Here is a 12,887-nt window from a genome sequence, read left to right on the forward strand (position 1 = left end):
AGCTGCCAGAAGAGCAGTTCTCAACACCAGCCCTGAGAGTACCGGCTATCTTTCTACACCCCAACAACTTACTTTTGGCCTTTCTGATTCCCCTGTGCCTGTCACTTGCACCATCAGGGCCCCGTAGCTCCCTCATCTGACAATTTGTTTCCTCACAATAGTATTGTAGCGCGTCTGGATATAAATATGTAGTGGAGGCGATGAGACGGGCCAAGGCTCCGATCCTAGCTAAGAGGGGGCACATGCGCGGTGCAATGCAGGTAAGCAGCTCTATGTAGAACCCCCACCAGATCAGCGGAGTTATTAAGCACACCGCAGGGAGATACCACTGAAAACCACCCCAATTTTCATCACCACCACTGCAGGACACACCAGTGCATGCCGTCGGGCAAGAAGGAGCACCATCTCCATTCACAACACTCATTGATCAGCTATCTGCTATGCAATAAGGAGAAGAAGAAAATGGCTCAAAATGGCACCAGCTCCCCACAGCCTGCACAGTCTCCTGCAACAGCATGCGATCCTCTGCATGTGTTTGCTTTGCATGTGGATTTGTGAAAAACTTGCTGATAAAATACAGTATGAGCTCCAAAAAAACAACAAGCATACTCGCACAAGAAATGGCAACCCTGGGAGGGGACGCACAGACGTTCTACAAACCAAGCATGATGAGCTATCACTTACACATAATGATTTTAGAAAAGACTTTGAAACCATCCATAGACTCGCAAATCTCTTAAATGTATCACTTTATCTACCTTATCTAAGAATTGTACCATTCGCTTCTCGTTTAAATCCCAATTTGTACTGTTATTTTTACTCTATCCATTTTGAAACTCTATATTATGCATTATATTTGTACATTCTAACTGTCAAATAAAACTTTTGTAAACAAAAAAAAAAAAAAAAAAAAATAAAGAAAAGACTTTCAACTTTTAATTGAAAACTACTCATATTCACAATCACAGGTGAAAGATTTAGATAATGGAAACCGCAGGAACAACCTAAGGATTCGTAGCATCCCAGAATAAATTTCTTTCAGTATCTAAACTGTTCCACAATTTTCTTCCTGAGTTGCCTCCATCCTCATTTGCTTGTGACAAAATCCATAGGACCTTGCGTCTTAAACCACCTCCGGACAAACCTCCACGTGACATATTAAGAGCATCCATAAACATGCACATCATTGAATTGGATGGCACAAAAATCCCCATTTTTTTTTCTTCTTGCATCTCGCAAGCCACTCTCGAAAGGAGACACAAATTTAAGGAAATAACTTTTGTATTACAATCTATTCACATCAGATACCAGTGGGGATTTCCATTTAAATTAACAGTACCACACAAAGCCACTATCTACACAGTCTTTATTGTCTCAGAAGGTAAAGATTTTCTGGTAAAGTTCGAATTTTTGGATTCGGTTGCAGTTGCAAGGCCTCCTGCTACACCATATACTTGACCTATTTTTGCTACCCCAGTCACATGCCAGAATCAAAGAAGTTGGTGACAAGCCTTCAGAAATATGGATTTCTCATTCCTTTGGCTAACTTGGTTTCCCTCTTCAAAAATACAACATCACAGAAAAGATTTTACCAGTTTTGAAAGTTTTGAAAATTTGCAAGTTTAACCACTTACAGACCGGACCATTTTGCTGGTCAAAGACCAGACCACTTTTTGCGATTTGGCACTGCGTCACTTTAACTGACAATTGCGCGGTCGTGCGACGTGGCTCCCAAACAAAATTGACGTCCTTTTTTTTCCCCACAAATAGAGCTTTCTTTTGGTGGTATTTGATCACCTCTGCGGTTTTTATTTTTTGCGCTATAAACAAAAATAGAGCGACAATTTAAAAAAAAAAACATTTTTTACTTTTTGTTATAATAAATATCCCCCAAAAATATATAAAAAAAAAACATTTTTTCCCTCAGTTTAGGTCGATACGTATTCTTCTACATGTTTTTGGTAAAAAAAAATCGCAATAAGCAATTATTGATTGCTTTGCGCAAAAGTTATAGCGTTTACAAAATAGGGATAGTTTTATGGCATTTTTATTAATAATTTTTTATTACTTTTTTTTTAACTAGTAATGGCGGCGATCAGCGATTTTTATTGTGACTGCGACATTGTGGCGGACACATCGGACATTTTTGACACATTTTTGTGACCATTGTCATTTATACAGTAATCACTGCTATATAAATGCAGTGATTCCTGTGTAAATGACACTGACAGTGAAAGGGTTAACCAGTGGGTGGCAGTGTAGGGATTAAGTGTTCCTAGGGGTGTGTTACTAACTGTGGGGGGGTTGGGCTTTAATTTAGTGAACACTGATCTCTGCTCCAATCACATGGAGCAGAGATCAGCGTCACTAGTTGCTAGGCAGAATGGAGAAATGCTGTTTACAATGGCATTTCTGCATTCGGCCGCTCCGTGAGACGATCGTAGGTATGCCAGCGGCGATCGAGTCCGCGGGTCCTGCGACCGGACTCACGGGGGTCCCGACCAGCGCTGGCAGGGCGGCAAATTTAAAGGGACGTACAGGTACGCCCATTTGCCTGCCTGTGCCATTCTGCCGACGTTCATCGGCGTGCGCTGGTCGGCAAGTGGTTAAATGACAGCTCAAAGTAATCAGCTGATCTACTCCTTTAAAGGGACACTAGTTTATATATCATATTACCATTTATACAAATTTATATATTTTTCTTTTTCCCTTTTTCAATATATAATATACAGCATGCACCTACTTTTTTGTTTTATAGAATCTCCGCTGAGGCTGATCTGCACCGCCTCTGTTAGTTTGTACCCCTACTCACAATAAGTTTTGGGCATTATTGTTCACACCAAAAATGGTTCTTGGTCAGGCGGTGTTCTATACCCTGACTCCCAATCTATATATATTATTTCTCATAGTTTTTCTAAGTTAATCTATTTTTAGTTTTAAGGGTCTAACAAATTATTTATTTATGTTTTTCCTCAAGATGTTATATATGCTTAACCTTATGCAATGCAACTTTGATATTTTCTCTAAGGTTATATCTGTTCTGCTTGACAGATACTCTAGTCTCCATTTGTCACGAGTTTAAGAATAATAGTAAACACTAAGGTTATATATGTAGCGCCCTCTACTTTTTGGTAGGTGCTTAGAGATGTTTTTCTGACAGTATAGGATATAGAGACAGGTAAATTTAGCCAGGGTCCTGCTCTCTACTATGCCTGGTTGTTTGTTCAGGGTTGGGAGTCGGGGCCGTCTTTAATATTGCTTGGACCCTGGGCAAAAAATTTCTTGGGGGGGGGGGGGGGGGGGGGCCATGCAATTTCGCTCTCCACCTGCTCTGAGACATACAATAAATAGCAGCTAGACTTAAAATCAGTTTACTGTATCACATCAGGCAGCAATTGGTTGCCAGAAGTTAAAGCATATCATGGCCACTTACTGACTGGTTTCTAGAGGTTACAGCACACTTAAAGGAGGGTCACTGATTAATTGCTAGAGGTTACAGCACATGACTTCTGCTTGTTGATTGGTTGCTATAGATTACTGTACAGTAATACTGCTCACTGATTGGTTGCTAAAGGTTACAGCACATCTTCTCACTGCTGAGGGGCATGATATACATGTGAATGCTGCCTTTATTTACATATAAATGCAGTCGGCCTCAGCTATTTTTACATATGAATGCATATGCTATTTACATATGAATGCCGCTGTTATTTACATATGATTGTCGGTTATTTATATGTAAACATAGGGTCTGCAGGTGAGTCAGCTGTACACAACAATAGGGCAGAGCTGGGCAGCATTAATAGCAACACTTCACGCTGAGATATTGGGACACAGCACAGGACTAAAACTTCAAGGGACAAGGGAATTTAAACTGGGAAAGTTGGCAAGTATGAGGCAGCTGCTTTGGGCCCTCAACAATGAGAGGGCACAGGGCAGCTGCTCCTTTTGCCCTGCCTTAAAGATTGCCCTGTTGGGAGCATCAGAGTATAAGGGGGTGTGGCCGCCTAAACTAGGGCTCAGGGATAACTTCTCTGCTTGACAGTGGATTTTACTGGAAAGATAGAATGGGCTGAGACCTGAGTGGCAGGAAACCCATGTGAGAGAATTGACCAATGGTTAATTTATATGGTCAAGGGGCGGTCTCTCATAAAAAGGGGGGGTCACATGCTCTGGGTGGAGAGGTTTGAGGCTTAAGGCCCGGGAGTTCAGAGATCCCAGAGCCGGGTAGCTGGAGGTGATTCCAGGGAGGCCGAAAGTCTGGCCCCTGGAGACAAAGTCAGCATGTAGCGCTGGAGGAATGCCGGACGTCCCATGTGGGGACGTGCAGGACAGCGTGGGGGGAGGAAATGGGAGCTAAGGAAGAAGACTGGGGAATCGACTTTCTGTGAGTAGAACATGGACTGCTGATTGGGAGAGAGCAACAGAAGTGCAAACCCAGTGGAGCTATTCAGGAACCTCATACTGTGTATCCAAGGACCACAGGATCAAGCACTTTCCAGGACTGAGAGAAGTTTGACAACACAGAAATAAGCAGTGTGGCCTGTGGCTTGGAGGTCGACACCCACAACATTATTCAGAGTAATGTTTATCTGTCCATATTGGGAGTGCTACCTAAGAGAGAATTGGAACCAGGAAAGGATCGCTATAAGGGAATTCATTAACCCACGGCTACAGATTAATAACCTTTGACCTAAAAATGGGATCGGGTAGGGCATCTCGTATACCTTATTATAAAACAGCCCACCGATTTATACTCAGAATAAAGAATTATAAAATCCAGAATCTTGACTGTTTGGTGTCATGTAAGTGCATGGGGGCTTGGAAGCTGAGCAATCTGGCAAAAGGTAATGAACAAAATCAGCAGCCCCCATGGGGGTACCGTTACATATTCCTTAATATAGTGACTATCGCTTACTATCATATCAGATCAATCTCTATGGTTATTACAGTGGGACTTAAAGTATTATCACACAATGTTCAAGGTTTTAATTCACCCAGTAAACCTAAAAAAAAGCATTCCGTAACTATAAAAGATTAGGGGCGGATATTATTTTACTGCAGAAATCACACTTCGCCACCAATAATCACCCACAATATTTAAACAAGTCTTATAGACAGCCTTATTGTACAGATTATATTTTCAAGGACCGAGAGAGTAGATTCCTGATCCTGAGAGGCATCCTTAAAGGTCGCTAAATCACTATTGCCTCGATTTATGCCGTAAATGAGGCACAATCTACATTTTTCAAAAAAAAAATTTGATATTCTAGACCGACCTCATTCTCCCCACCTAATAGTAGGGGGAGACTTTAATTTAGCAGCAAATTCCGTACTTGATAGTATAGTTGTATTTTTCTCAAATGCATTCCCTAAATCTCTTTCCTGCTCCCTAACCTCCCCAACCTTCAATTAGTAGATACATGGAGAGCTCATAATGTTGCCATAAGGGCTTATGCTTTTTATTCTCATCCACATGAAAGCTATGCATGATTTGACTATTTTTGGAACCCCAATACTTTTAGCTAACTCATCTAATGCTGACATCCATACATGCCCTTGGTCTGACCATGTCTGCTCTTCATTCTTCACCAAGGCTTTCTTCTCTGAATTGTCTCCATCAAATATTAAAACATTACCAAAATGATGGTCTAATTATCACATCTCCTTTTGGGAGAATAACAGCTAACAAAATGGTGATTTTTACCTAAACTAAATTTTTTTATCTTAGAGCTTTACCTATGCTGATCCCTAAAAGCACTTTAGACACCCTTCAAAAGCAAATTGAATTTATATGGCTCAACAAAAAATAGAAATTTGGTTACTCTCTCCTGCACATGTAGCAAGGTCTCTGACCTTGTCCAGTCTAATGCCGCGTACACACGATCAGATTATCCGGCGGACTTCGTCTGGCAGACCAAACCGCCGGACTGTCCGAACGAGCGTACCTGCACACACACGTACTTTTGCGGCGGACTATCCGCGAAGGAAGCGTCGCTGGCCCCGTCACCTGGTATGGAGTTAAAGGGGAAGCCCCCCTAGGCCTATATCAGACCCTTACCCGAGCATGCTACCCGGCCGGTCAGGAAAGGGGGTGGGGACGAGCAAGTGCCCCCCTCCTGAGCCGTACCAGGCAACGTGCCCTCAACATGGGGGATGAGGACAAGGGCCTCTTCCCGACAACCCTGGCCGTTGGTTGTCGGGGTCTGCGGGCGGGGGGCTTATCGGAATCCGGGAGCCCCCTTTAATAAGGGGGCGCCCAGATCCCGGCCCCCCACCCTAAGTGAGTATGGGGTAAAATGTACCCCTACCCATTCACCTGTGAAAAAAATGTAAATAAAACACAACACACAAGGGTTAAAAATTGTTTATTGCACAGCTCCGGGGGTCTTCTTCCATCTTCGGGGGTCTTCTCGCTGGAATCCTCCGCTATCTTCTGCTAGCTCTTTTACTAGCGGAGGAGCCCGGTTTTCTTCTTAATTGCCGCCCTCTTCTTCCGACTTCGGGGGTCTTGTCCCCCTCTTTGGGGGTCTTGTCCCCCTCTTCGGTTCTTCTTACCGGTCCTCTGCGCCGCCTTCTAGCTCTTTTACAAGCGGTGGCACGGTCTTCTGTCGCCTTCTGTTCTTCTCTTCTTGAGCTGTTGACTCGTCGCTGTCTCTGGCCACAATACATGGTCCAAGTCGATACAACCCAGAGAGACCATTCCCTTAAATATGGTAGTGGCTCACTCATATCAATTATGGCACCGATATAAAGGTAAATTTGACTTAATTTCTAACACAGCGGACCTGCCCACAAGCAGACACACAGGACTTTTCCGGTGTACTTTTGAAATGAACGGACTTGCCCACACACGGAGGAAAGTCTGTTTATTTTGAATGCGTCTCCAAGTAGCCAGGACTAGTGAAGGATGTCGATGTCGAGATTGACATGTCGCTGGCCCCGTCACCTGGTATGGACTTAAAGGGGAAGCCCTACGCTGAAAAAACGGCGTGGGGGTCCCCACCAAGGTCCATATAAGACCCTTATCTGAGCAGGCAACCCGGCCGGTCAGGAAAGAGGTGGGGACGAGCGGGCGCCCCCCCCCTGAGCCGTACCAGGCCGCGTGCCCTCAACATGGGGCGTGCTTTGCCCCCCCCATCCCAAAGCATCTTGTCCCCATGTTGATGAGGACAAGGGCCTCTTCCCAACAACCCTGGCCATTGGTTGTCGGGGTCTGCGGCAGGGTGCTTATCTAAATCCGGGAGCCCCCTTTAATAAGGGGGCCCCCCGGATACTGGCCCCCCACCCTATGTGAATGAGTATGGGGTACATTGTACCCCTACCCATTCACCTGTGAATTTTTTTTTAAATAAAACACAACATGCAAGGGTTAAAAATTATTTATTGCACAGCTCCGGGGGTCTTCTTCCATCTTGAGGGGGTCTTCTCGCCAGACTCCTCCGCTATCTTCTGCTCTTTTGCTAGCTCTTTTATTAGCGTAGGAGCCTGGGTTTCTTCTTCGTCGCTGCCACCCGGGGGTCTTCTTCCGACTTCGGGGGTCTTGTCCCCCTCTTCGGTTCTTCTCGCGGGGCCTCCGCTCCTTCTTCCAGCTCTTTTACTGGCGGTGGCCCGGTCTTCTGTCGCCGCTGTCTTCGCCGCCTTCTGTTCTTCTCTTCTTGAGATGTTGACTCGTCGCTGTCTCTGTCCGTAATGACAGGGACGTGTTGTACGGTGACTTATGTTTCATAGTTTCTATGGTTGAATTGTAGACCAGTCCATCCAGTTCAACCTGAGTGAGTGTCTACAATTGTCCCTGTATATTGCACACTCACATCGGTCCCTACCCTCAAGGAGCCCACAATCCAAGGTCCCCATTCATATACTAGGGCCAATTTTGGACAGAAGCCATTTAACCTACCTGCATGTCTTTGGATTGTGGGAGGAAACCGGAGTACCCGGAGGAAACCCACGTAGCCACAGGGAAAAGATGCAAACTCCAGGCAGGTAGTGTCATGGTTGGGATTTGATCCAGCGACCCTTCTTACATCTAGGTGAGAGTGCTAACCACAACACCACTGTGCCACCCATATAGGGACTTGTATAGGGACAATGGGCGGGGTCACCGGGTGATGTCACAGTCCCAGCATCCTCTGGGACTGTGACATCATAATGGGCGGGGACAACACCCGGCGATGTCACTATATAAATCCGCCGCACGCTGCGTCCCTGTCATTGCGGCCAGAGAGCGCGTCGAGTCAACATCTCAAGGAAGAAGAACAAGAAGAACAAGGTGAAGAGAAGGCGTCAGCGGTGATAGAAGACCGGGCCACCATTTGTATAAGAGCTGGAAGAAGGCACGGAGACCCGGCAAGAAAACCCGAAGAGAGGGACAAGACCCCGAAGAAGAAAGCCGGGCTCCTCCACTAGTAAAAGAGCTAGCAAAAGAGCAGAAGATAGCGGAGGAGTCCAGCAAGAAGACCCCCCCAAGACGGAAGAAGACCCCGGAGCTGTGCAATAAATAATTTTTAACCCTTGTGTGTTGTGTTTTATTTAAAAAAAAATTTCACAGGTGAATGGGTAGGGGTACATTGTACCCCATACTCATTCACATAGGGTGGGGGGCTGTTATCCGGGGGCCCCCTTATTAAAGGGGGCTCCTGGATTCCAATAAGCCCCCCGCCCGCAGACCCAGACAACCAACGGCCAGGGTTGTCCGGAAGAGGCCCTTGTCTTCATCAACATGGGAACAAGGTGCTATGGGGTGGGGTCGGGGGCACTCGCTTGTCCTCACCCCCTTTCCTGACCGGCCGGGTAGTGTGCTAGGATAAGGGTCTGATATGGACCTGGGTGGGCCACCACACAGTTTTTTCGGCATAGGGCTTCCCCCTTTAACTCCATACCAGGTCACGGGGCCAGCGACTTGTCAATCTCCCGGCCGAAGGCGGCGACATTGACTTCCTTCGTTAGTCCCGGCTACCTGGAGCCACGCTCAAAATGAACGGACTTTTCTCTGTGCGGGAAAGTCCGTTCATTTCAAAAGTACGGCGGACTAGCACTTTCTAAGTCCGCTGGACTTTTGGGTAAAAAAAAGTCCGCCAGAGCCCACACACGGGCGGATCGTTGGCACACATCAATGAAGGAGAAAAATTATCAGTTTGTAAAATTTTATAACAAACTATGAAAACCATTTTTTTTTTTCAATATTCTCGAAAAAAAAATTATTTACCAAAAAAATAAAAAACCCAGTGATAATGGAATATCACCAAAAGAATGCACTATTTGTGTCAAAAAAATGATAACAATTTCATATGGGTAGAGTGTTGCATGACCACGCAATTGTCATTCAGGGCCATCTCCCACTTGTGCGATGTCCAACATCGGATGTGATTCGCACCGCACTGCAAATCACATGTCATCTCTCTGATGCGATTTCAGTCATACAGATAGTATGGCTGAATTTGAATTGCATTCGGACCAAACTCGCACAGGACCCTTTTTTTTGGTCCACAGCAGAATTTGATTCACACCCATGCAATTTGATTCCTGTCTGAATTTGCAGTTCGCACTGTGACATGCAAACTGATTTGAGGGTGTCATTAACTTTCAACTGACACTCCCAGCAGTTCGCATACGGAAGTGTGAACTACCGGCGGGAGACGTGGGGGATACAAGTGTAGCGTGAGCAAGTGGTTAAGATCAAACTCCTACTACTTACTTGATTGACAACAGCACTGTGGGAACTCTGGGAAAGAGAATGCCTTCATTCTACAGTCAGTGTGTTTCACAGAATAGAGGCGGTCGGTGTTTAACTTCTTGCCATAGGTGTATATCCAACATGCAAACATCTTTTGGCTTACTCATTGTCTAGGAAGTGTGATGTTAGTTTGGGATTGGGATAAGGCAAGGAAAAGAGAACAATTCCCACATGCCTTGTCCTCGTGCTCATTATGTTATTATCAGAGTGACTTTTATCTGCTCAATGTGTTCAGGAATTTTTTGCAGTTGTTGCTGTGACACAGTCCTGGCAGTGCAGGGCATTCGCTTGAGGATAACCCTTTATGCTCAAGCATATGCTTTCTATAATGGGAGATCTTATGATTTCCATAAGGTAGGCAGTCGTGCCCCCAAAACTGCACAGCTGTAAAATGCTAATGTGTGAGTCCTCGAAAGTCCCAGATTATGTTCGTTACCCATTCATATTTACTCATTAAACATATCTTTCTCCATTTCTGCCCCTCTTTCATTTCTCTCGCATTTCCTCTCTTCCATATGGTTTTAATATGTTACAGGCTTTCCAAATTTGTGGAACTGAAATTTTAATTTGTATGGATGTGTTTTTTTACTGAATGTGATTGCTCATATCCTTTCTTTGTGGATCACTGGTTCCATGTATGATTGCTCCTGCGTACACTCTCTGGTCCTTTTTAGCCTTTGTTGTGTGAAGGGGTTAATCACACATCAGTAGGCAGAGGATGGGAATGTCAGAACAGTAGAGACCGTCTCACATCGAGGAAGAGACCGACTGTCACACATGCACCTGTGAGGGACCCTCCATGCTCAGTGTATCTTCTCCATAAGGTATTCATGTCATTAACCTGCTGAGACAGAGGCCAGGGTGAACCAGGTCTCCTGATACAAATTGAGGGGTTTGTATAATCCTGAGTAAGGTCTGTGTTTTTTAAGGATGCTCCTGTGGTCTGTTGAGGATAATCCATCATTTTCATTGTGTGCGCACTTTAACTTAGGAGACGGTAACAGAACTACAATGAAGACACTACGCATGACCTTTTTATGATACTTATTAGAGGTCGTTTACATCAAAGTATTTTGGTATTTTTTGTGTAATTTTTTGGTTTAGGGTTTTCAGAGTGACAGTTTAAATTGTTTGCACATGAAAGGAAAACAAAATGCTTCTGGTTTGCTCAAATGACTTTAGTTTTCCTTAATCTTGTGACATATATTAAGCTTCCAATCATTTTGTCTCGTTACTTCATCCTTAAGGGCAGATGTGTGATAGTTCATCCAAAATACTGGGAAATCTTCTTTGGTGGTATGATAGGTAAACATGGCATTGGTGTCCTTACCAGCCCCGGTGTGATGGGAAGAAATTGTTGGTGGTTTCTTTCACTGTTGAACAGTATTAATATATAATATAATAGAGCGAACATCGAGATAATCAAAAGATAATGGTTACAATTATATTTCTTATAAATTCTTTTTGTAACTTCTTTCTAAAATAATTAAAAACAATTTATAACAATTATATTTTTGTAGGAAACACTTCAACTATACAAAATGTAATATGATTGGCATTTTTATTTTTGGTAAAATTAATTTTTTTTTTTGTTTTATGTTGCAGCAGTGGTTAGGGTGATCACACATAAGGTGTGTGTATGTGAAATGCTTTTTTTTTTCTTTGGTAAGTTTGTGCTAGGTGTATTGAATTTCTTCTTTTAATTTTGAGAATGTTTTTATTGAGAAAGTTATCTTACGAAGGGTTCCTGTAGACTGGTTCTCTTATCAAATTTAGCATTTGATGGGAGAAGGATGAGTTTCACCTGCTTTGCCTGCATTCCAAATACATTTTTTTATCAGACAGACCTGTCTGGAAAAAAAAAAGGCTAAATTGCAACCTCTAAACTGTCCTCTACGTTAAATATGTATCTGCTGACCTATGTTTGACACATGTCAAATGCAGGAAAACAAGACTTATCCCCATGAGTCCTAATAGAATTAGTTTCAGTAAATGTTGCATTAAATTGTATGCTGTGTATTTCCTCCCCAATGTTCAAACCAATCACAGGCTTTCAATGTCCCCCCTCAGTTTTGGAGCTCTGCCGTATATCATGATTTTCTCCCACTTGACCATCCATTATTACATTCTGCAATAGCTCAAGACATTTGTCATGCTTTCACAGTGACCTTTATCAGGTTACTGTACCCATTAACCGGTTGATTTCTTTATTTTGTTATGCATTGATTTTTGAGCCCACATAGAGCCAACAGGGTATCGTATATTACGTAATTTTGTCAAACATTTATCTTTTAGTCTTAGTGGTATATTTCCATCAAGGTGTTTTTTGTTCTTCTATAAGACTGAAGGGAGGATGTTAAGTTGGAGTAGAAAAGTAATAAAGAAGATTAATTCATAGAGCAATGATGGAGAGGCTGTTGTCCCCATTCCTATGACAATCTATCAAAACTGATATTCCTGTGTAATATTCCCAGCTCTCATCCGCAGACCTGCACCATATCTACAGACCAAAGACAGTGGAATTAAAGTGTATATCTATACAAAGATCAATTATCTATCCCTCCCTCCCTTTATTATTCTCTATGGAAATATGAATGTGGCAAGCAAATGTCCCTCAAGTAGCATTTCTTTATTTTTACGATTTTCTTTTCTTTATACACCTATATATATTTTTCAATCCTACTGGGGATGGAAAAAAAGGTTATAGATGTAAAATCTGAATATAACGTGGATTGCGCTAACTACCACCACAAATTATTAAATGTCAAATATCACTTCCACAGTGTTATATAAAACCCACAAGGTGCCGTGCATAAATTAATACTCCTATAAGATTACTTACTCCACCCTCAATAGGAGCATGTATCTTCTATAGTAGTATAAAATAGTATAAAGTGCAATTCATTATTGTAAACGATACCTCAAAAATACTACAAGCAAAAAAAAACTAAAAATTGTATGTGAGAAAAACAATTAATTCTAGTGCAAAATGAATGTCCTGAGTGAGTGATCACTCCAGTGCCAATAAGGTCCTCCTATATAAAGTGCTCCTTTAATAAAGTGCTTCTTATATCCACCAAACAAGTGACTTCACCACCACCAGCCGCAATGGCCACTCACCAGATTAAATCTGTATATGCGCCTTTAGTTC

The 12,887-nt window shown here is 43.2% G+C and overlaps 1 protein-coding gene across 3 annotated transcripts in view; it reads left to right on the top strand.

Moving 5' to 3' along the window:
• KCNJ5 (potassium inwardly rectifying channel subfamily J member 5) overlaps positions 1-12,887 on the top strand; it is a 244,474-nt gene that overhangs the window by 185,870 nt on the left and 45,717 nt on the right. The window contains exon 1 of one of the 3 annotated variants that reach the window (XM_077457859.1): positions 10,449-10,560. The exons of the other annotated variants lie outside the window; for them this stretch is intronic. The gene's annotated coding sequence lies outside the window, so the exon portion shown is untranslated. Of the gene's footprint in view, positions 1-10,448; positions 10,561-12,887 lie in introns of those variants that run through there. 3 annotated transcript variants of the gene reach the window in all.

The sequence above is a fragment of the Lithobates pipiens genome, unplaced genomic scaffold, assembly GCF_037356315.1.
Source record: "Lithobates pipiens isolate NorthernLeopardFrog02 unplaced genomic scaffold, aLitPip1_a1.2 Scaffold_27, whole genome shotgun sequence".
Lineage (NCBI taxonomy): Eukaryota > Metazoa > Chordata > Amphibia > Anura > Ranidae > Lithobates > Lithobates pipiens.